This window comes from Bubalus kerabau, chromosome 20 (genome assembly GCF_029407905.1).
Source record: "Bubalus kerabau isolate K-KA32 ecotype Philippines breed swamp buffalo chromosome 20, PCC_UOA_SB_1v2, whole genome shotgun sequence".
Classification (NCBI taxonomy): domain Eukaryota; kingdom Metazoa; phylum Chordata; class Mammalia; order Artiodactyla; family Bovidae; genus Bubalus; species Bubalus kerabau.
Window position 1 is genome coordinate 56,360,794 of NC_073643.1, and position 24,988 is coordinate 56,385,781.

At 49.1% G+C, this 24,988-nt stretch overlaps 1 non-coding gene across 1 annotated transcript; it reads left to right on the top strand.

Moving 5' to 3' along the window:
- Nucleotides 1-9,021: 9,021 nt before the first annotated feature.
- LOC129635622 (small nucleolar RNA SNORA40) lies at nucleotides 9,022-9,146 on the top strand. The gene has a single exon (XR_008706386.1). It is a non-coding gene; the product is annotated as a small nucleolar RNA SNORA40 (small nucleolar RNA).
- The last annotated feature ends 15,842 nt before the right edge of the window (nucleotides 9,147-24,988 follow it).

Below are 24,988 nucleotides of genomic sequence, written 5' to 3' on the forward strand. Positions count from 1 at the left end.
AATTTTCCCATCTATCAAATGGGGATAACATCCCTCCCAGGATTGTCATGAGGACTGAATTGAGGGAGCTTTCAGAAATGGAGAATTTCAAGCCACACCCCAGACCAAGTGACCTAGAATATCCATTTTCAGCAAAATCCGTGGTAGACTGAGATACCCAGGAAAGTCCAAGATACATGGGCATGTAGAATTTCACACTGGACAGAGTCTCACCGCCTGGACTTGAACCCTGCTCAATATGCCAGCAAATTTGGAAAACTCAGCAGTGGCCACAGGACTGGAAAAGGTCAGTTTACATTCCAATCCCAAAGAAAGGCAATGCCAAAGAATGCTCAAGCTACCGCACAATTGCACTCATCTCACATGCTAGTAAAGTAATGCTCAAAACTCTCCAAGCCAGGCTTCAGCAATACGTGAACCGTGAACTTCTGGATGTTCAAGCTGGTTTTAGAAAAGGCAGAGGAACCAGAGATCAAATTGCCAACATCTGCTGGATCATGGAAAAAGAAAGAGAGTTCCAGAAAAACATCTATTTCTGCTTTATTGACTATGCCAAAGCCTTTGACTGTGTGGATCACAATAAACTGTGGAAAATTCTGAAAGAGATGGGAATACCAGACCACCTGACCTGCCTCTTGAGAAATTTGTATGCAGGTCAGGAAGAAACAGTTAGAACTGGACATGGAACAATAGACTGGTTCCAAATAGGAAAAGGAGTGCATCAAGGCTGTATATTGTCACCCTGCTTATTTAACTTATATGCAGAGCACATCATGAGAAACGCTGGGCTGGAAGAAGCACAAGCTGGAATCTAGATTGCCAGGAGAAGTATCAATAACCTCAGATATGCAGATGACACCACCCTTATGGCAGAAAGTGAAGAGGAACTCAAAAGCCTCTTGATGAAAGTGAAAGAGGAGAGTGAACAAGTTGGCTTAAAGCTCAACATTCAGAAAATGAAGATCATGGCATCTGGTCCCATCACTTCATGGGAAATAGATGGGGAAACTGTGGAAACAGTGTCAGACTTTATTTTTTTGGGCTCCAAAATCACTGCAGATGGTGACTGTGGCCATGAAATTAAAAGACGCTTATTCCTTGGAAGGAAAGTTATGACCAACCTAGATAGCCTATTCAAAAGCAGAAGCATTACTTTGCCAACAAAGGTCCGTCTAGTCAAGGCTATGGTTTTTCCTGTGGTCATGTATGGATGTGAGAGTTGGACTGTGAAGAAGGCTGAGCACCGAAGAATTGATGCTTTTGAACTGTGGTGTTGGAGAAGACTCTTGAGAGTCCCTTGGACTGCAAGGAGATCCAACCAGTCCATTCTGAAGGAGATCAGCCCTGGGATTTCTTTGGAAGAAATGATGCTGAAGCTGAAACTCCAGTACTTTGGCCACCTCATGCAAAGAGTTGACTCATTGGAAAAGACTCTGATGCTGGGAGGCATTGGGGGCAGGAGGAGAAGGGGACGACAGAGGATGAGATGGCTGGATGGCATCACTGACTCGATGGACATGAGTCTGAGTGAACTCCGGGAGTTGGTGATGGACAGGGAGGCCTGGCGTGCTGCGATTCATGGGGTCGCAAAGAGTCAGACACGACTGAGCGACTAAACTGAACCTAACTGAGAGAGTCTCACCGCCTGGACTTGAACCCTGCTCAGCTATGAAGTCACTCTAAAATACGAGGCCTCTTCAGGTATCCTCTAAAAGTACTCTGAGCCAGGACATTGAATTAGACAGGTTCCAAGGCTAATTACAACCTCGGAACCTTAACATTTTATGATTTGATGATTCAAGTACTGATGCTGGAACTGCAGGCAGCAGCAGTTTGGTGGGTGGGTGGGATGTGCTGCAGGGGGAGCTTCCCGGCACCCCTCAAGCCCCATAACTAAGATGACCACCCACTCTGCCTAGCCATGAGGTCAGCTTGGTCCATTGTTTGGGATTTTAAGAAACCAGTGTCTTCCCAGAAGGCTGGGCTGGAGCTGTAATGGATCCTAGTTGTTGCACCTGAACCAATGAAATAGTTGTCAACTATCCAACTGATTTCCTCCCATGTTGCAGGTGAGGGGAAGAAGGTAGATTCCTTATTTTCTCTGGCCAAAATTATGTGAACACAGAGGCTGCTTCTTGGTGAAGAGAGTTGCATGGAAACCCCCCGGGGTGTTGAGCCACCAACTGGCCCACATGACCCCCACTGGAGCCCAGCCTGATGTTCCACTGGCCGGGAGCTAAGGGCTTGCTGCCCCTCCAAGGACAGCCGGCTTTTCCCACAACTTCTCAGGATGCAACACATCCTGCCACCTTGACCCAGGCCTGAAAGACCCTCCCTCAACTATGCCCAGAGAGGCCCACTTGGCCCACTGGAGCCCACCCTGCTCCTGGGTCCTTAATAAAGATAAATTCTCCCTGTCATTACTGAAGCACACACGCAAAGCTGAGTTTAAATATAACATTCTGGGTCAGCGAGCTGGCCTACTTCATCCTTTTTGTCTATCTCGGGCCCCAAATGAGAAGAGAGGAATTTCTCCATGTTTCACTTGCTCTAAGAGATTGGTCTGAAACTCGGGCTGTGGTGGGGGTGGCGTTGAGAAGTGGAGGTGTCTGGAAGTTCTGTACTGTGGCTACCCAGGTGAAGGTGACGAGGCTATTGCCAAGACTGACTTGGTGCCCACAGTCAGTGCCAATCCCATGGGGTTCTCCAGCTCCCTGAGAAGGGCAGAAGCTGGGGAAGGTCCTTGCCTGAGGCAAGAGGACTGCCCAGTGGTGCCAGGGACAGAATCTTCAGCAGGGGTACCAGAGCTGGGGCAGGAGTCCCATGGGCTGTGAGAGACCATGCCACTCAAGGCCAGGGGAAGCCGGCTCTCCACCTGGAGCCCCCAGTGACAGACAGCCTGGAGGAGAGGACCCTGCCCTGGACCCAGGTGGATTCCATGAAACATGAACGGAGGCACAGACATGGGTGTGCAGCAAATAGTCTAGCCAAAGCTTGAACTCAGGGGTAGGAGAGCCAGAGAAACTTGGCCAGGCCCTTCAAATCCAGCTCCCAGCCAAGTTAAAATCTTTGGATGGAGTGGTAAACTGTTGAAGAAAGCTGAACCCACTGTGGTGGGGGCACCCTTATTTAAATGTACCCTGGATGACTCTTGTTTAAAAGAAGTGTCGGTCTCCTCCTCTGCACCCAGTGGGGTTCTCTGCATAACCCCTCCGTGACCTCCTGGCTGACTCCTTAAATGACCCGTGAGGTAGGAGTTAGTAGCCTCAGCAATGGAGCTATGAAAGGTGGTATCACTGGCCTGTATTCTTTTTTTTTTTAACTTGGGTATAATTTTTTTAATTTATTTGTTTTTTATTCAAGGATAATTGCTTTACAGATTTTTGTTGTTTTCTGTCAAACCTCAACATGGATCAGCCATAGGTATACATATATCCCCTCCCTTTTGAACCTCCTTCCCATCTCCCTCCCCATCCCACCCCTCTAGGTTGATACAGAGCCCCTGTTTGAGTTTCCTGAGTCACACCGCAAATTCCCGTTGGCTGTCTATTTTACATGTGGTACTGTAAGTTTCCATGTTACTCTTTCCATACATCTTGAGCTTGCCCTGGATTCTTGCCTTTTGTTAACTGACTTTGCAATTACTCTCATTTAAGGAGTGCAGTCAAATTCCTCGCCCTGGGGCTTTACATCCGGCCATGTGACTTGCTTTGGCCAATGGACTGAGGGGTGCCAGTTGGAATCTAGACCTTAAAAGCTTTGGCAGGCTTCTATCTGCCCCCTTGGGCCTCTGCTATCACCATGAGAAGAACATTCCCTTCAATGAGTTTGCTGGCTCCATGCAGAGGCTCAGACACAAATGGAGCCAGCTGCTGGATCAGCCAACTTCTGGACCACCTACAGACTTGTGAGCTAAAGAAGTGCTTACTATTGTATCTTCCTGAGGTATTGGGGCTGTTTGTTATACAGCATTACTCTGGCCGTGTTTCACTGATACATTGGGATAATAACAGACCTTATCTCTCGGAGTTATAGTGAGGATTCAATAAAAATAATCCACTTAAAGCTCTTAGACAAGAATTTCAGTCTGGGAAAATGAAACTTTCTAGAGATGGATGATGGAGATGCTTGCACAACACTGGTTGAACATGATGGAACTGCGTGGGTCCACTTATACCCTTATTTCTTTCAATAAATATAGTACTATGTCCATGATCGAATGTTGGTCAAATCTGTAGATGTGGAACACAGATAAGGTGGGCCAATGATACGGATTTTGGTATCCAAGGTAGGTCTTGTAGCCAGTCCCCCGTGGATATCTATGGATGAATGTATATTTAATGCCACTGAACTGCACGCTTAAAACATGGTTAATACAGTAAATCTGACATTATATATATATCTTACCACGGATGTATGGATGTGAGAGTTGGACCATAAAGAAGGCTGAGCACCGAGGAATTGATGCTTTTGAATTGTGGTGTTGGAGAAGACTCTTGTGAGTCCCTTGGACTGACTGCAAGGAGATCAAACCAGTCAATCCTAAAAGAAAGCAACCCTGAATATTCATTGGAAGGACTGATGTTGAAGCTGAAGCTCTAATACCCTGGCCACCTGATGCAAAGAGCCGACTCATTGGAAAGGACCCTGATGCTGGGAAAGATTGAGGGCAGGGGAAGGGAGTGGCAGAGGATGAAACGGATGGATGGCATCACCAACTCAATGGACATAAGTTTGAGTAAACTCCAGGAGATGGTGAAGGACAGGTAAGTCTGCCATGCTGCAGCCCATGGGGTTGCAAAGAATCGGACACAACTTAGCGACTGAACAACAAGAAATCTTACCACTTAAAAAAAAAAAAAAAAATCAACATTTAGTCCATTCCACATAGGAAATGCCTGATAAATGTTAGCAGTTATTAGAAGGCAAGAGGAGGTGTGTGGTGGAACTGCATACTCTAGCCACAGTGCAAGGATGATCAATGAAGCCCCCAGGGAAATGACTCCGGAGTGACTGGCCTCTCTATTCACTTCTTAAAGGAAGAGGCATAAACTCATTCATACTAATAGGCTGAAGGGGCATTTGCAGTGGTCACATGATAAGGAGAACACAGTCAGAGCTGGAAGACTGTTGGGCAGTGTCTAACTTAGTCCCCTCATTGGAAGAAGGCGAGACTCAGAGAGGCAACTCAGGTCACTCAGGAACTCGGTGGCAGATCTAAAATTGGAATCTGGAGGTCTTGACTCCAAGTCCAGTGCTCTTTCTGTTCTGCCACAGATGGGGACACAATAAAGCTTCATCTAACCACTAACTGTGCACTCTCAGGCACCTGCAGACAGAACCTGGGGCTTCCTGGTGCAGCTCAAACCACAAACGCGAGACAGCGCGCAGAGCAAGTCCTACCTTTGGGCTCCTTTAACACGTGGTGAGGAGATAATATTTTTTCCCTCTCTGCCTTCTTTTTTTAATTAAGCCAAATATATTTCTGCTTGGGAGCTTTACTCCAGTTTTGGACAGGGTTAATTAAAAGAAAAAATATACATATTAAAAGGCCAATTTGATTACTGCTACACATTAGTAATGCGATGAATAATTGATTGAATGTCTATGTTAATTGCTTCCTGAATCAGTGATTCTGCTACTGAATACTCAAGAGCTGTTGCTATTTTGAAATGAGTAATAATTTCATTGCACTGGGATGGCAGAATGTGCCACATGAGTGTCCTCCTGGGTTTAAAGCTACCTCTACTTCCTGTTCACTCTCTTGATCCTGACTTCTCCATTTCTTCCCTGTGTTCCAGTCTACCACCCACTCCAGAGACCAGCGGTTCTCAAGCATTGGTCTACATCAGACTCCCAGGAGAGCTTGTTGAAATATACATTCCCACCCTCCGGGGTTTGACCTGGCAAACCTGGGAGTCTCTATTGTTAACCAGCATCTCAGAGGCAGGGTTGGGGGTTTGCTTTTGAAAAGAGCTGGCTAGACTTCCCTGGTGGTACAGTGGATAAGAATCCGCCTGCCGATGCAGGGAACACGGGTTCGCTCTCTGGTCTGAGAAGATCCCACACGTCGCAGCACAGCTAAGCCCACACTCCATGACCAGTCCACGAGCCACAACTAATGGAGCCCCTGTGCTGCAGCTACTGAAGCCCGCCCACCTAGAGCCTGTGCTCTGAAACAAGAGGCCACCGCGATGAGACACCCATACACTGCAGCTAGAGAGTAGCCCCTGGTCTCTGCAACTAGAGGAAGCCTACATGCAGCAACGAAGACTCAGCACAGCCAAAAATATAAATAAATAAATAGCAGTGTGTACATGTCAAAAAAAATTTTTTTTTAAAGAAAACACCTGGCCGAGGTAGAGACGCACCATGAGGGGCCATGCTCCAAACTCTGGCAGCAATGGCTTCCTCGCACTGGGTTTCAACACTCTGCTGCTTGCTGTTGGACCTCCCTCCAGAACAACTCGTCTAAAACGAATCTGTGGGCGTTCCCTGGTGGCCTAGTGGTTACAACTGCAGGCTTTCACTGCCATGGCCCGGGGTTCAATCCCTGGTTGGGGGACTGAGATCCAGCAAGCTGAGTGGGGCGGCCAAAGAAATAAACAAAAATAAAATGAATTTGCGATTGTCCTCCCACAACCTGCTTTTCCGCGGTGAACTGCTCAGCAAATATGGGCTCTGCCCAGCCCTACCTGGTCAAGCTCAGAAGCCTCTTCTGTTCTTACCAGCCCTTTCCCCAACATCCATGCAGCAGCCAGACCCTGCCTGTTTCTTCCTATTTCAAACCCCACTGAAATATTCTTTCTGCAACTTTGGAAGCAGGTGTCCAAGAGTCCTTTTTGTTCTCCAAATGGTCCTTCTCTTGCCTCTCCGTTTCATAGATGCAGTATTTACCTCTCTGAGATGTTAATTACGACGGTTCCTGGCAGTTAGCTTCTGCTTCTTACATCGTCTCTATTGCCTCTTGGTTTCTTTTCTCTCTGTTTTGGTCCCTGCTTCCTTCAGATGCCTGCTGAGCCTGGAGGTCTATTTCCATTTAGGGAGTAGTACAAAGAGCTGACAGGGAGCTCTGTGGGGTGGGGGTGAAGTGGAGGGTGGGCTTCACTGAAGGTGGGTTGTGCACTGGGAGACCCTGACATGGCAGCATCTGTGGCTGTTTGGAGGGTGCTGAGTTTCCTGAGAGCAGAATCATCCAGTCTTCTGCCTGGCTGTGGGCAGTCTCAGAGCAAACCAGGCCAGGGGTTTTCCCCAAATAGACCTTTTCTTCTACTGACTTAACACACCCTTCTAATATGGCCTCTAACACCACTCCCACCCTGAGCTGAGCCTTCAACACACTTTCCACTGGCACCTCCAACCACCCCTGCTCCCTGAAACTACAGAGTTCCAGCCACCATGGTGTGGGCTCTTCCTCTCCTCCAGGCCATGGTAGACACCCACTTAAGGACCCAGCTCACATGCTCCAGCTCTGGGCAGCCTTCTTACCACTCCGGACAGCCCTGTGGCCCCTTCTGAGTCTCATGCGTCCAGCCAGGTGGCCAAGGGCACTGGCTCTGGAACCGGACTGTGGGATTCAGGGTCTGGGGCCTGGCAAGTGCTGGCCCCTCTGGACCTAGATGCTGGCCTGCAAAAGGAGTATGACAGCTGCCTCTCCCCCGAGAGGGCAAGAGGAGGGGCTGTGTGGGGAACCCAGCACCACACCTGGCGCAGAGCATGCCTGGGAAACGCCAGCTCTTCCAGCCGCTGCTGTTAACATTTTGACTTTGAGCTGAGCATGCGACCAGCTTGCACTGTTCCCTGAGAGGAAAAGGTCTCGTGTGTGGACAGATGGTGGACACAGCCCGCTGGGGACAGAGTCTAGGGATCATCTGCTGTTTTCATCTCTAGGGATGAGGGAGAAGAGAGACCATACATCATCATAGAGACCAGGGCTTCAGGGAGACCCTCAGAAGCACCAAGCAGGAGCCAGGCCCCTCTCTTTCCTTTGAATGGGATTCTGTTTAGTGTAGAACATATCCTACAGCCCACAGATACATGGAATACAGATGAAAGCTCCCTGACGGAGGCCTCATCCCATGCTCTCTATGTTCTTATTAACTGAGAACACAGAAAGAAAAACAACTGAAAATACTTTGCTTCAACTCATTGTTAAAGACTTCACCAATTGTCAGAGCTAAAGATCCCTTGCAGGATAACTGAGAAGGTGGGGAAACCGAGGCCCAGAGAGGCCAATGGGCTCGTCCAAGGTCATACAGGGTGGCTCAGATGGTAAAGAATCTGCCTGCAATGCAGGAGAACATGGGTTCGATCCCTGGGTCAAGAAGATCCCCTGTAGAAGGGAACGGCTACCCACTCCAGTATTCTTGCCTGGATTATCCCATGGACGGAGGAGCCTGGTGGGCCACAGTTCACGGGGCTGCAAAGAGTCAGACACGACTGAGCAACTAACACTGTCACTTTCTTTCTCTTTCAAGGTCACAGAGAGAGGGGTGCAGAGGTGAGAGGAGAGCCTGGGTGCCCAAATGCCAGACCCACAGCCACCCTGGCCTGCTCACGTCCCCACTGCCCACCTCTCCCTCCAACACTGGTTATCACTGTCTCTGGAGACTTTCATACTGAGCCCCCTCCCTGCCCCCGGGTCCTCTCCAGCCTGTCCTAGGAAGGGAGAAGGTTAAGAGGCGAACCATCCCTAGATTTACTCCCAAAGAGATGATTGAGGGCACGTGGAGTTTGTTTCTTGGGTTTCCCAGAGGGCGCAAGTGGTAAAGAACCCACCCGCCAGTGCAGGACACAGAAGCGATGTGGGTTCAGTTCCTGGGTTGGGAAGATCCCCTGGAGGAAGGCATGGCAACCCACTCCTGTATTCTTGCCTGGAGAATCCCATGGACAGAGGAGCCTGGCAAGCTACAGTCCCTAAGGTTGCAAAGAGTCAGATATGACTGAAGCAACTTAGCATGCAAAGGCTTGCAAGGAGTTTGTGTGTTTGCTTTGTTTTAAAAGTGCTATACTGGTATTAATAGCACACGTTTGTTTTTATTTAACTTGTGGACAAAGACTTATAGATGGGTGCAAAAATAAATCCTTTTTTGCACCCCAGGACTCATTGTTCAGTATGAGTTTTGACACAGATGAGAAGGAATACATTTTTGCTTTTAAAGGGTGCCATATTGGAACTTCCTTGGTGGTCTGGTGGTTAAGAATCCACCTTGTAATGCAGGGCACATGAGTTTGATCCCTGGTTGGGGAACTAAGATCCCACATGCCGCAGGGCAACTAAGCTCAGGTGCCACAATGAAAGATCCTGCATGATGCAACAAAGATCCAGTATGCTGCAACCAAGACCCAACACAGCCAAGTAAATAAATAAATCTTAACCAAAAAACTAAAAAATGAAAAGTGCCATATTAAGAAAAAAGGCACTACACTTAATCAAGATTCTTAGCTAACAGAGAGCAGGTTACTTTCTTTGCATTATTTTTACTGCCTGAGTCTCAGTTTTCCTCATCTGTAAAATGGGTATAATAAATTTCACAGACTCACAAGAATTGAAGGAGACGGAGGTAAATGTACCCAAGCTAAAACTAGGTACACCACTGGTGATCGATAAATGTTCACGTTTCTCTTCCTCAGCCTTGGTATACAGCATCTCTTCCGCTGGATATTGGAAGCAGCCACATAATGTAACAGGTGGCCATAATCTAGCTCATCACCGAGTTATTTAAAACAAAAAATTACAAGCCCCACTGTCGCCCAGCAACACAGACATCAGAGTAGATGGACTCGATGTTCTAGGGTGTGGTGGTTTAGAATCACAGTTGTAACGTCCACAGCAGAAGGGCATTTGCACCTGACTTACCGGGTACTGGGCCCCATGTTCTGCCTGCAGGACACCATTCCTCCCCCAACCCAACTCTGCAGACTCCGCTCCATTATCATCCCCACTTTACAGATGAGAACACTGAGAAATGAATCAGAGAAAAACCACTGGTCATACTTCATAATGCTATCTGCATAATAAAAGAATAAGGAAAAGGCCAGAGGGGAATGCAAAATACAATTGTGGTCATATTTTTTCTTCTATTTAAAACATTTCTATAATGTTGATTTATTACCTCAGTGTGGGATCACAGAAAACCGCCAGACAGGCCCAATCCAAACCCCAGCCCTGGGACTTGCCCACTGTGAGGCCTTACATGAGTCACTGTGGGGGTGTGCCTCAATTTCCCATTTGAGATATGAGTGAAATTTGGGGGTGATTTATATTTTCTTTTTTTCCTTATCTCTAATTTCAAACTGGTCTTTAGTTTCATTATGCCTGTACTACTTGGATAACAAAGAGAAAAGATATTTAAAAAGAATATCTACTTTTCATGATGTTTTAAAGATTAAATTAGGTCATAAGCATAAGGAACCTGACAAAACGTATGATATTCATTTAAAAAAAGTAAACAGGTCTCAGCAGGGTAGGGAGGGTTGCCATGTTTATACCAATAGTTAACATGTTCATTTTAGCGCTTCCCTGGTGGCTCAGCCATAAAGAACCCACCTGCAATGCAGGAGATGCGTATTTGATTCCTGGGTGGGGAAGATCCCTTGGAGGAGGCCGCGGCAACCCACTCCAGTATTCTTCCCTGGAAAATCCCATGGACAGAGGAGCCTGGCAGGCTATGGTTCATGGAGTCACAAAGTGTTGGACACGACTGAAGCAACTGAGCACGCAACATGTTCATTTTATTGTGTGTTTGGCAAAAGATATGCCTGGTACCTCAAACCAGTGGTTCATATATGTTACTGCTTAAGAGAAATCTAAGTTTTTTTAAAAGCTTAAAGAAACCCATGGATTGGGGGAGAAGTTCCTGGGCTCTTGCTACTCAAAGTGTGGTCCTCAGACCAGCAAGCACCATCAGTTGGGAACTTGAGAGAAAATCCAGGTGCTCAGAACAAACCCACTGAATCAGAATCTGCATTTAACAAGATCCCCAGGAGTATCGTACGCACATTAGAGCTTGAGAAGCACTGAGTTAAGTGATAAACAAATGTGTCAAAGCCACCAAGCTGCCACAGGAAACCCTGACATAGGCCTTTGAGCCCTAGACACCAGCCCAGCCTCTCCGACTTCTTAGTCAGTCTCTCCACTTTATGCACGGTGATGGGGCTCAGAGAGGAAAGGCGCCTTACCCGACATCACCAGCAAAACAGGAGCAAAGCTGGTCTAGGATCTCAGACTTCTGGTGTCTCAGGCCCCAGCCTTAGTTTCCAAGGCACACCCAGGGGAACACAGGGCTCTAGAAACCCACGGCTGGGCCAGAGCCGACCCGGTGTCTCCAGTGGCCCAGGCATGCTTGTTAATCCCCTGCCCTTGGAATGGGATGTTTTCCTGAGAGGAACAATCAGTGCCTTTGGGGACAGTAGAGCCCCTGGGACGGGGACTCCGAGAGAGCCTGGGGCTGCAGAATGCAGACTGTGTCCTGCCAGCTTGCAAAAGAACAGTCTCTCCTGGCAAGCTCACGGGGACGCGTTCCCAGTGGCACGGCGGGGACGAGTGGAGTTACCAGGGAGCCCGGGTTCTCCCTGGGGTGGCTGGCGCGGACCCAGGGCACTGTGCCACTGGGCAAGAGCACCAGTTGGGCCCATTGCTATCACTGATGAGCGTTCTGGTTTTCAACCATCCACTTCGTATTCAGAAAACACTTATTCTGGGGAGGGAGGAGGGAGGAGGGTTCAGGATGGGGAACACATGTATACCTGTGGCGGATTCATTTTGTTATTTGGCAAAACTAATACAGTTATGTAAAGTTTAAAAATAAAATAAAATTAAAAAATAAAATAAAATTTAAAAAAAAAAAGGAAAAAAAAAAAGAAAACACTTATTCAAATACCTTTTCTATTCTCACTCTGTCCCATGCTCTACGCCTTGAACCCTGGGCTATGACACAGTTCCAGAATCTCACAGAACCCCAGTCTCTGTTTCAACGTCAGTAGCCGTGTGGTCTGGGGCAAAGGGCTCAGCATGTGTCAGCCACAGTTTCTGCTTCCAGGAAATGGGTACGGTGACACGCCTACCAGAATGGTTAAAAGGAAAGGTGTGGATTTTACCAAGCGTTGATGAGAACATGGAGCCACAGGAAAACTCTCTGATGTTGCTGGTGGGAGCGTGAAATAGAACAGCCTTTTTGGAGACAAGCGTTGACAGTTTCTAGGAAAGTTAAACCTATACCTACCCTGCGACTCCCAAATCCCACTCTGAATGAGGGAAATGAAAACACACGTCCATATGCAGACTTGAATATTCATAGAGATCTAATTCATAATAACCTTAAATAAGAAATATGCTACATGCCCACCCACAGGAGGACAGACAAACCTCCTATAATGGACTCCTACAGGGGACTTCTAGACAGCCCTGAAAAATAAGCCCCACCCCCGTGCATAACAACATGAAGAATCTCACAGACATGCTGGTGAAAGAAGCCAGGTCAAGACGAACACCCCAAGGGATTCTACTGATCGAGCCTTCAAGAGTAAGTGGAAGTGATCCCTAGTGATATAAGTCAAAACAGTGGGTACCTCTGGGTTCAGCAGTGAAAGGGCAGGAGGGAGCCCCCCAGGGACCCGGAAATCTGTTGGATCTGGGCTGCAGTCACCCAGGCATAAACAGAGGGAAAAGTTTACCCACTGTGCACTTCAGATTTGCTCACTTTATGATGCAGTTTTACTCAATGGGGGAAAGAGAGAATGCATGTGAGAGATGCGGGGGGAGATTCCTCCATCACGGGAGTGTTCTGAGGATAAGTCTAAAGGAGAGGATGTGCAGTTGCTGGGGGATTCACAATCAATGATCACTGTGGGTAGTCAGGCTCCGTGCAAGCTCTTGGGCTGTGGTTTCTTGCTCTGTAAAAGGGGGAACAAGGAGGGCTCATAGCTCACTCATGGGGATGAGGCGGCAAAGGTGCCCAGAACAGGGTCTGCCACTGGGTGGCCGGGACAGGGGTGGTCTCTGTCTGCCCTGGGAGAACAGTATTGCCGGTGGGGAATACTACACAGCCATGAAAAAGGCTTGGACTTAGAAAGTGTCCCTAAACTGCTTCCCTTCCCAGTCCCCTCCATGGATGTGGTAGACATCAATCTATCAAGCTTAATGAAGTCACGAACACCCCCCTGACATGTGGAAGCTCTGGGTGCCCTGGTCACAGAGAGGCCCAGGGAGGCTCACATAGCCACAACCCAAAGGCTCTAACAGCGAGGACGGTCCAAGGTTCCAGCATCCGGTGTCGATGGCGGGAAGCACAGATTATGGGCCTCACAGAAGTGAGGGGGCGGGACGGGGGTGGGCAGTGAGGCTTGAGTCCAGGTCAGAGACCCTAAATCTTGTGCTTATCCCACAGCAGCAGCAACAACCCTGGAAATACACGTCATACAAAGGGACAGTTACCAGCTATGGGACTCCCGGGAGGAGTTTTGGGGCTCAGTTTCCCTCCGTTGGAGGAACCTAAGCTTTTGTGAGGGCAGGGGTTTCTGTGTGTCTTGTTCTCCTGTGGCATAGGCATACAACACAGGATGTGGCACACAGTAGGTGTTCGGGAAATAGTTCTTACACAGGAAGTTGGTGATTCTGTGAATGCACATGGCATTCGAGGCTGGCTGGCCAGGCCCACTCCCACTTTGCTTCTGCACAAGGAGCCTCCTACCCCCACCCTGTGCTTCTGTCTGTGGGCCTCAGCCCGGTCCACAGCGCCTCCTCCCGGCCACCCCTTTCCTGTCTGTCTGCTCCCATGCATTGCTCTCAGCCAAAACTTTCATGCCTGGACGGAAAGTCACAGCCGTCTCTTTTCTGACCTTTATAGCATTTCAGAGATAAGAGGGCCACTCGGAAGACCAGGTGTGGACCAACCCCAGTTCATGGGTTAAATCTGGCTGCCATCTGTTTATGTAAATCAAGTTTTAATTGAACACAGTTACTCTCCTTTGTCTACGGCTGTTTACACACTACAACACCAGAGTTGAAAGGCTGCTGCTGAAACTGACCCGCAAAGCCTAAAATTTCTACTACCTGGCTCTTTGCAGAGAAAGTTTGCTGAACTCTGACACAGGTTAAGCACAGATCTTACACATAATCTTTTGTTGCATCTTCACAACAGCTCTATAGGAGCTTGGAAACCACTTTTATCCCCATTTTATGGATGTGGAAACTGAGGCTCAGGGATGAAGGGTCTTGTCCAAGGTTGGGTATCCAGTAGGTGGCAGTACTGGGATTTGAATCCACCAATGTCCCAGAGTCCAGGAACAGACTAATTATTACTACAAACAGGATGAGATGGTTGGATGGCATCACTGACTCAATGGACATGAGTTGGAGCAAGCTCCGGGAGATGCTGAAGGAAAGGAAAGCCTGGTATGCTGCAGTACATGGGGTCGCAAAGAGTCAAGACACAACTTAGCGACTGAACAACAAGCAGATCAACACAATGAGTCTAGTTTGCAAGATGCAAGGAGGTTCCACAAGCCCAGGAGAAGTTCTGTAGATGAGGGTAAACGAGGCCAGAGCAGCCCAGAAGGCCCTTGGAAGCAGCAGGATCTGCCTGAGTCATTCAGGGAGAGGAGATCTAGCCGGATAGGGGGAGGAAATATGGAAGGGTGGGCCAGCTAAGTGGGACAAGGCAGGGCACGAGCCAGCTGGGGAAGCTTGGCCCAGAGCCGGGGTACTGGGGAACTACAGAAACACACTCTTGAAATGATGCTTATCTGTCTGCCGGGCCCCAAAAGGCTGCCAAGTCCACAGGAGAAGGAGAGACATGCTGCAGGAAATTCCATACCTAGGCATTGTGAGGATTCCGAATTTCCTAAAAAGGACAGAAGTGAAAGCTGGGTACCTTTCGGCAGGGCGGGTTATAAACAAGGTTTTCCTTGTGGCCAAAATGTTGGCGAAAACGCCCCAAGGGCATAAGTCATGTGGACTTGGGTGAACACATGAACTCTGTGACTTGACGTTCTCAACTGTAGAATGGGGAACGCCATGGGCTAGTGGAAAGGGTAAAACACTTATATTCGCAAAGTACACCAAACAGTGCCTGGCAGAGTGAGTGCTATAGAAAGGTTCGCTAGGTAAACACAGAACATAAAGAAGGTCTGGCTTCAGCAAATACCAACTCCCAATTTTTTCACCCCCAAATGATTCACGGGCTGTTCGGAATTCACAGTGCCTGATGTGGTTAATTTAAACACTGCCGCAGAATGGCGAGCCTGAACGGCATTTCAATGAACACAAACCTTATTTTTAACAAGACGTACTCTGGCACTTGCAAGAACATTTAAAAATACCTTCCTCATTCCAAAGCTGCAACCATGTCCGGGGATGAATCCTCTGTTTTGGGGTCACTATTTTCTCCAGGAGCTAGGCTCCAGAGTTGCTGTAGGAGCTGCTATAGGTATCCAGGGGGCTGAAAGTGGGAAAGAGAATTTCTGGACTGTTGATTAAACATCCAAGTTGACACCTATTGGTCTGCTTGCTCATCTGTGGACTTGGGGTGGGGTGGGGGGTCCTCAGACAGAGATTCTGCATCTTCTTTCATTCAGCAAATACACAGGGATAACTACTGCCCTGTGGACACAGGGATGGGTCCTAAGTCCTGGGGCTCACTTTCCAGGAGAGAGACAGATAATGAACGTGGAGATGAATAAATAAGCCAATGAGATCATTCCAGGGGATTATATGTACTTTGGAGAAAGTCAAAGGGGAAAACGGGACCCCGTGTGCATGGGGGGTAAGGGTATTAGGATAGTGGGGGAGGGCTTCTTGGAGGTGGTGATGTTTGTGATGCAAATGGAATGAGAAGGAGGAACCTGTCCTGTAAGATCTGGGGAAGAGTGATGAGGGCAGAGGGAGCGTGGAGCCGGGTGACTGAAGAACCAACAGGAGCGTGGGGTGCTGGAGTGTGATGGGCCACGAAGACAGCGGCTGCGATGCAGGGACCCATGTGAAGGCCCCGCGGGGCTCATGGTTACAGACGCTGCATGGACAGCACTAGGGTGGGACAGCGGCTCAGGGAGCCATGGGGAAGCCGCCGCACAGCCCCCACTGCCTTCCTATGAACGGTGCCCCTTGCATCACTTAATCTGGCAGTTCTGTCGGGCCACCGTGCCAGGCACACGGTAGATATTTCATAAATGTTTAGTAAACAGTCCTAAAAACCAGCTTTGCTTTGACATCTGTGACAGGCTCCCAATCTCCAGCAAACCTGCTTGTTTTTAAATGAAGCGCATGCTTCACCTATCTTCTTCTTTTTCAGATGGTTCTTGTGTGTTTCTTCTCATCACCTTGGTTTGCCAGACTACTGGACCAAAGGAGCACCTGATGAGATCAAGACTGATGAGACCAAGACCCCAGGGCTGAAAGGATTGCAGTTTGGTCGATGCTTGGGGTTGCAGTGAAACACTGAGGTGCAAGTGTTCAAGGAACAACACATAGAGGAGAGTCTACCCACTAACCAACCATTTCCTTCAGCACCTCCTGGACTCCCCCAGCAATGCCGAGGGCATGCTGGGTCTGCACCACAGCATGTCCAAAAGGCTACCTGAAAGAGACCGCAACTCCTTGATCCTGTTTATTCCCAGTCTGAGAATATCCAATTCTTTGCAGTGAGAGATTCTGAGATTGTAAGCTCCTGTTCCACCTCTTATCCAGGCATTTCTTTTCTTTCTTTTTTTAAAAAATATTTACTGTGCTGGGTCTTAGTTGCAGCATGTGGGATCTAGTTCCCTGACCCGGGATTGAACCTGGGCCCCCTGCACTGAGAGCAAGGAGTCTTAGCCACTGGACCACCACGGAAGTCCCCAGGCATTTCTCACTGCAGGTGACTGACTACAAAAGATACAGGTTGTGTTCAACGTATTTCATGAACAGTATCAGGCAGCTTTGCAAACGTGACCTCGTGAAATCCCCGCTGTGAGGGAACCGAATCTACAGATGAGGAAAACCGACGCCAGAGGAAGTTATAGGAGGAACAGGATTCATCTCTGGTGGCGTTCAGATCCACCTGGGCCTTCTGTCTCCACTCTGAGGGGCCAGCACGAATGTGAAAGCAGAGTGTCACGTCATGAACTGGGCAGGAGCCGCGAGGGTCACCGAGCCTCGGTTGCCAGCAACCCCTCTACACTGACTGGAAATGAACGAAGAAGCTGTGGCTGGGACCCCGAGGGCAGCTGCTCAGGGAATCCAAGTCAGCACGTCACGGGCCAAGCCAAGCTGTTGCTTGCTGGGCCCTGGAAATACGGCAGCAAACTGGACAGATTCAGTCATGGCCCTCATGCAGTGGATGGGATGGCTGGATGGTGGTCAGTAAGCCAAAGGGACTTGCTGGGAAGGGAGCTGTGAGCTTGGTGTTGAGGGAAAAGCAGGCCCTGGTCAGGTGGAGACAGTGAGAGGAGGCAGAGGGGAGGAGGGGCCCGCAGATGGCGGGGAACAGAGGCTACTATGGGGAGACAGGAGAGGACGGGGCACCAGCAGGCAGGGGTGAGGCTGGTCTGGCATTTCCTCCGAGGGGTCTGATGGCAGGAGGATGCGTCTAGGGATCCAGCCCACCCACTGGACTGGGAGGTTTGAATTCAGACAGAGCTTTCCCTAGCAAATTTTCTTGCTCCCCTTCTGTTGGTCTGATAGAGCCTGAAAGTGAAAGTCATTCAGTCGTGTCCGACTATTTGCGACGCCATGGACTATACAGTCCATGGAATTCTCCAGGCCAGAATACTGGAGTAGGTAGCCTTTCCCTTCTCCAGGGGATCTTCCCAACTCAGGGATGGAACCCAGGTCTCCCGCATTGCAGGCAGATTCTTTACCAGCTGAGCCACAAGGGAAGCCCCTGATAGACCCTACAGGGTTCCAGAGGGGGCGCTCCTCAAATGACCCCTGGATCTCTATGGGCTTCCTGACATGTGGGCCCTTGTGTACCCAGTAGAATCTGCAAATACCACAGAGCCAGAGACACACGGATTGAAGTCCTGAAAAACCGTGTAGAGTCAAGCTGGCCACTCTCTCCTGAAAGAAGGTGATGTTTAGCTCGTGGCTGATACTCACATGATGTTCTCACGACCATGGTTCCCAGGGGCTATGTTCCCTGAACATCCTACCTTAACTCCCTATTAATTACTTCCTACTGCTGGGTGATCCTAAGGCTCTAACTTTCCATTCCATCACTTTCCAGCACTTACCCCTGATTCCACATATACAATCCACATGCCTGCTTGGCATCAAGGCTGGGATAACTAACACCAATGCTAAAATGACCCCACCCCACCAGTCCTTCTCCTCTGGGCTCCCTACCTGTGCAAACAGCCACAGGCACCTTCCCAGGTGCTCAGCAGAAAAGCAGAAATGCCATCCTTGACTCCTCTAGTTCTCTCAGTGTTTGTACCCAATCCCTTGGCAAGCCCCAATGGTGCCATCTCCAAATATATCCCAAATCGGATATATTTGGGATATATCCGACCCAAATATCCTTCCCACCTTCTCCCAGCCACATTCAGGTCCAAGCCACCATTGTCTATTGCAACTCTCTCCAGCCTTCAAACCCAGCCGGGTGCAGCAGCCGGAGCAGCCAGAACGGGTCTTTTCAAAGCACAGATTAAATCATGTTATTCCCCTGCTCATATCTCTCCAGTGGTTTGCACTGTAATTAGAATCCAGGGCAAGATCCATTCCGTGGCCTGCAAGACCCTTCCTGGTCTGGCTCTGCTCACCTTTCCAGCTTCTTCTTTGCCTCTCCTCCTCAATCACTCTTTATATCTATCTGCCTTCTTTCCACCTCACCAGCCCACAGCTTTGCTATGACAAACAGACGGCATATTAAAAAGCAGAGACATTTCTTTGCCCACAAAGGTCCATATAGTCAAAGCTGAGGTTTTTCCAGTAGTAAGGTAAGGATGTGAGAACTGGATCATAAAGAAGGCTGAGTGCCAAAGAATTGATGCTTTTGAACTGTGGTGCTGGAAAAGACTCTTGAGCGTCCTGTGGACTGCAAGGAGATAAAACCAGTTAATCCTCAAGGAAATCAACCCTCAATATCCATTGGAAGGACTGATGCTGAAGCTCCAATACTGTGGCCACCTAAACGGAAGAGCCGACTCATTGGAAAAGACCCTGATGCTGAGAAAGATTGAGGGCAGTAGGAGAAGGCAGCGACAGAGGATGAGATGGTTGGATGGCATCACTGACTCAATGGACATGAGTTTGAGCAAGCTCTGGAGAGAGTGAAGGGCAGGGGAGCCTGGCATGCAGCAGTCCATGGGGTTGCAAAGAGTCGGACATGAGTTAGCGACTGAACAGCAGCAAACAACAGGATCTTTGCACTTGCTGTTCCCTCTGCCTGGACCGCTTTCTCCAGAGGTGCCTGCCTCCCTCCCAGGATTCTAATCCAATGCCAGCGTTCCTCTTCACAGAGGCCTTCCCTCACTGCCTTGTCTGAGGCTGCCTCCCCATCACCTGCTATCACATCACTCTCAAATCTGGCTTCTCTGTTTGTTTATGCGTCTAACGCCTCTGTAGTGCCAAAACAGTGTAAGCTCCATGGGAACACATCCTTTCCGTCCTCTCTGTTTAGTTTGCCGGGGTACCTCCAGCATCCAAAAGGGTACCCAGAAAATATCAGGTACCCCGTGAACACCTGCCGACTCACTGACTCACTCAGCACCTTTACTCAGACTGTTTCCTCCCCTGCAGGGCTTTTCCCTTCGCAGTTATTTTTATGAGCCCAACACATGTTGAAAGAAGACAAACGGTGGCACTTGTCTGCTTCTGCTCAAAACCATGGCATCGTCACCTTTGCTTGGGATGTCTGTATGCTGCCGTTGTTCAAAGGGTGGTGTTGGAGAATTTGTTTGGCTCACATTCTGCAAACTTCGGCCCCTTAACTCACATTACCAGCAAGAACAAGAGAAGGATGCTGGGAACAGAGGGAGGAAGGGCACCTCCATGTGCCAGGATGCACGGCAGAGCTTCCCTAATATTATCTCACCCGAGTCTCCATCACCCTGGGGGATGAGAGTTATCGTTGCCATTTTACAGATGAGAAAGCTGAGGCTCAGAGAGTTTAAGCAACCTGCCCAAGGTCACACAGCTGCAGGTAGTGGGAGTGGAACTCAAGACTGCCTCCCCAGGGAGAGCACCTCTGCGGGTCCTCGAGAGAACCCTGTCCCCACCTTCCAAGGTCCAGTCTTTAAGTAACTGTGCATCCTTCCGGTCCTTCGCAGAGGAAGAAAATGCCATCAGCCTCTCCTCAGAGGTGTCAGAGGGAGCATCTTGATGGATTGCACTTCCAAAATAAGAATTCCTGCCATTTCTCCGAGTGTAACAGAGACCTTCCAGAGAAAAAGTGGAACTTCTGCTTTAAACACATATGATGTCCACACTGGGTCCATTTATCATGTCCTGCTCCCCAGCTCCACTCAGTTCCCTGTTCAAAAGTCACATCCTCCGAGAGGTCTCCTCCCATCAGCTCTTCATCACGCCCTCTCCCTGCCCTGTCTTACCTCTGCTCATCCCACTTGTCAACACCAGCTATTCTGTTGTATTATAAATATCACATATTTGTACGTTAAGTCCTTAATTGTTTTCTTCTGCTGGAACACAAGCTCCAAGAGAGCAATTTTATCTGTTTTTTTTTTTTTTTCCATCCACTGTTGTATCCCCACTTACTAGAACCACGCCTGCCATATACCAGGGGACCAATAAACATTGTTTAAACGAATGGATGAATTTAATTACTATATGATTCAGTACACATGTTATGCCTTTCTGACATGATCCTGTTTTTTCTTCCTTAAGTAAAATTTTCATCATACAAGCTCTGCAAATCCAGAGTGGGAGATTTTTTAGAAATACAGAAAAGCTTTGCAATATTGGTTTGATTTCTGCCATACATCAACATGAATTAGCCATATGTCCCCGCCCTCTTGAACTTTCGTCCTGCCCCCACCCTTTCCCACCCCTCTAGGTTGTTACAGAGCCCCAGTTTGAGTTCCCTGGGTCATACAGCAAATTTCCATTGACTATCTGTTTTACATATGGTAGTGTATACACTTCCATACTACTCTCTCCATTCATCTCACCCTCTCCTTCCTCCACCCCCTGCCCTTATCGATTATCTTTCAATTAAAAATAAGTAAGTTAAAAAACATTATCAAGAAAGAAAAAAAAGTTTGACAGTATTATGAAGGATCATAAACAAATCACTAAAAATGCAGATAAGCAAAGAGGAGAGTAGGACTCCTCGGTAATCCCACCATGTCACTGGCACATTTAGGAGGACTCTCTGCATCCAAAGATGCCATATTGCAGGCTCACTGCTTTCCAGGTGCTGTGTGAGGCACTGGACTCCTACGAGGCCCTGGATCAAGGCAGGGATCCTCAGCCATGGCGCCGTGGACATTTAAGCTGCGAAATTCTCTGTGGTGGGTGTTGCCACGTGACTTGGTCTCTAACCACAGGATGCCAGTAGCTCCTCCCCAAGTCATGACAATCAAGAATGTCTCTAGAACTTACCAAATACCCCTGAGGCAGGAGGTAAGGTGTGCAAAAACCACCCCATTGAGACCTGACAGTCTAGAGGAGGAGACATATGTTTCGAAAGGATTACACTGTACCTTGCCTTGAGTGCCTAAGAGTGCTCTTTCATCAATATTTGTGAACCAATGTCCAAGTCCTCAGACTCACTTCTGATGACTGTGTGGCCATCTACACTGGCCACAACTGTTCTGACAATCTACACTACCACCCCCACTGCTGGACACCACCGACTCTTGATTCAAAAGCAGAGCCCAGAAGAACAGGGGGCCCCTCTGCCTAACTCTGGACAGCCTCACCCAGCCTAACAGCCGCCAGAGCCACCACGGAGGCAAAGGTCTCAGGCCCTATGTCTCCTGGCTACACTGGGCACCAAGCCCCCAAATCCTCCTCCAGAGCCCCCTTATCACATCTACTCATTCCCTGCCCTACAGAAGGAACAGGAAAATGGAACCTGAAAAGGAGGGAATTGCGAGAGCAGGAGCGGCTAGTTGAGACTAACTTGTTCAACATTCCTGTTTTACAGATGTGGAAAACATGGCTGGGATTAGGTGAGGCTGGTCACCTCCTGGCATGAATGTCCTAAGGGGATTTTGGCAATGTTTTCTTTTTTGTTGCTGTTGTATAGAAGTCATTTTATTTTCTATAAATGCATGTGTGTGTACATGCAAGTTTATAAAATTAAATACCTTGATGCAGACCCCCTCCCAATGTGAATTCTGTGGCTGTACATGGGAAGCAAATGAAGGTCATCGTTGCTGTCTGTCTGCATCGACAGGTTCCCACCGTGACTGCCGTCTGTGACTCATGAAGCGAGACGATGACCTAAGTATGCAGTTGGCACGGTTTTCTGAGGGCCAGAGTGAGACTCAAGTGAGACGGAGGCAGGAGGGAAAGGGGCCGCAAGGTAACTGCTCTCACCCAGCACCAGCACGGCCTCTGGGCCCCTCTGCTGAGCAACTCACTGTCTTACCTCACTGAATCGCCACCACAGTCTTCAGAGGGACAGATGCTTTAGCTTTTATGTCCAAAGCCCCCCTGGTGGATCAGATGGTAAAGAATCCACATGCAGTGTAGGAGACCCGGCTTCGATCCCTGGGTTGCGAAGATCCCCTGGAGAAGTGCATGGCAACCCACTCCAGTATTCTTACCTGGAGAACCCCATGGACAGAGGAGCCTGGCGGGCTACAGTCCATGGGGTTGTGAAGAGCTGAACACGATGGCGCAGCTAACAATTTATAGACAAAGTGAGGCTCAGAGAGGTTAAGTGGCTGTAAATGACTGTTAAGGAGGAAAAAAAAGGACCCAACAGGAAATAACCTCCTTTTTCACATTTAAGTGCAGTCAGATTCCCAAAGAGTCAGATTCCCTTGCCAGCGGCTGGCAATACCTTGTGAGCCTGTGTATTGAAAGTAGGAGGGACTGAGAGGCAGTAGCAAGTTTCCCAGCTCCTGACATGTCTCCTGGACACAAGCTGGGGCAGCAAGGGGAGGAAACAGAGCCCACAGACCTGGCAGGGGGCCATGGGCTTGGCAGTGAGATGCCAGATCTTGGGAAGACCTGGGGGTTTGGCACAGTTCAGGGTGGGCCCCCATGGAGGATCCAGCTGACAGGGCCGTCCACGCCTGGCCTGGTCTTCCTGCCCTCTAGCTCCATCTTCCCAGTGGCTCCCACTCTAGGGGCCGAGAGTGGCCAGGGAGGCTGCTGGAATCCCGGGAAGGACTGAGTTTCCTCGGGTGGGTCTCAGCCTTGCAGCGGGACCTCATACACCAGCTGCCTCGCTCTTCTGCTGGGTCTGCCCCAGGCCTTGAGATACAGACAGGACCAGAACACAGCCCCTCAGTGGGCTCATAGACCATCAGAGGAGGCAGACAGGCCAAGAAATGACCGTTGGGGAGGGCAGAGGGAGAGGTGAGTCTTGACTGAACCTGTTTTCCTGTGGTGTGAGCGAGTGTTGATACTGTCCCCACATTGGGGCAGAACCTCTCAAGTTGGCTGAGCTTTGGAACACACGGTGGAGTTTCCATACCCTGGGCCAGCTCTTGTCCTGCGGGACCTTGGAGACGCCTCTGGGCCTCAGTCTCCAAACCTGCAGAACGCCCAGCATTTGATGAGATACTGTGCATCAAGCACCTAGTTCAGTGCCTAGCACTTAGGAGGTACTTGATAAGGCCCCCAGTACTTATCAATGGCTAAAAATAAGCAAAGAAATAAACAACGACAAATACCAAGTGCTGGAGAGGACGTAGAACAACTGGAGCTCACGTCCATTGCTGGTAGGGGTACAAAATGGGAAAAAGACATGGAGAGTTCCTTACAAATTAAACAGAAATCTATCACACAATCCAGAAATCCCACTTCCAGGTATTTACCCCAGGAAAACTTACGTTTATACAAAAATAAAGTGACTTTATTTATAACAGCCAAAGCCTGCAAATGGCCTGAATGCCTCTCAAGGGATGACTGAGCGACTGGGTAACAGTGTGTCCTGATGATGGAATCGCACTCAGCATCGGAAAAGAGCGAACTGCTGAAATGACAGAGTCACGATTGCCCTGCGGAGTGGGAGAAGCCAGGGTCAAAGGTTGAGTACCGTGTGATTCCGTCATACGCTGTTACGGAAAAGGTAAATCTATAGATCTGTGGTTGCTGGGGACTTGGGGGAGGGGAAGAGGCTAGCTACAAAGTGACAGGGGAATTTCAGGGTGTTGCAAGTCCTCTATGCCGATTAAAGAGGTGGCTACACAATGGTGTGCATTTGTCAAAACTCAGAACTGTACACTAAAACAGGGAAATTTTACTGTATGAAAATTATACCTTAATGTTTAAAAATTAGAAAAAAAAACAAAACCCTTCTAGAATGATGTTAGCCTGCTGTAGGCTCTAGGACCACCCCTGGACTAATTCTTCCTCCCCTGGACCACCCAGGGCTGGTGGGTCCTGGCTTCTTTCTGCCTGGAAGCCCAATCTTCCCCACCCGAGATGGAGAAGGATTCACTCTCCCCATCCTTACTTAGCCTGGGACTTCCCCCCAGCAGCCGCCCCGGCCTATGGGAGCAGTGGGCTCTGCAGTTTCGCTTGTGTGGAGCCCTGATGCTCTCTGCTCCCCTGTTTAAACCAGTGAGCCTGAGGGAGAGGTGGCTGTGCCCACAGTCCTGGCCTCATGAGAGAGGCGGGTCGGAAGCATGTGCACCTGCCTTGGACTCAGGGACTGGGGAGCAGGTTTCAAAGACCAGCTGGCCATGTCCAGTGACACTAAGGCTCGGCTCCTGGACTCCCTCCCACTGGTCTCTGCACTTCACAAGCTGTGAAGTGGTGACACTGGCCAAGAAGGGCTTCCTGCTGAAGGGTCAAAAGCGCTTCACTATCCCTGGTGACTGTCCTCAGCAGACAGCTCAGCTCTGGGGGGCAGTGAGGAGCAGACACAGTCCC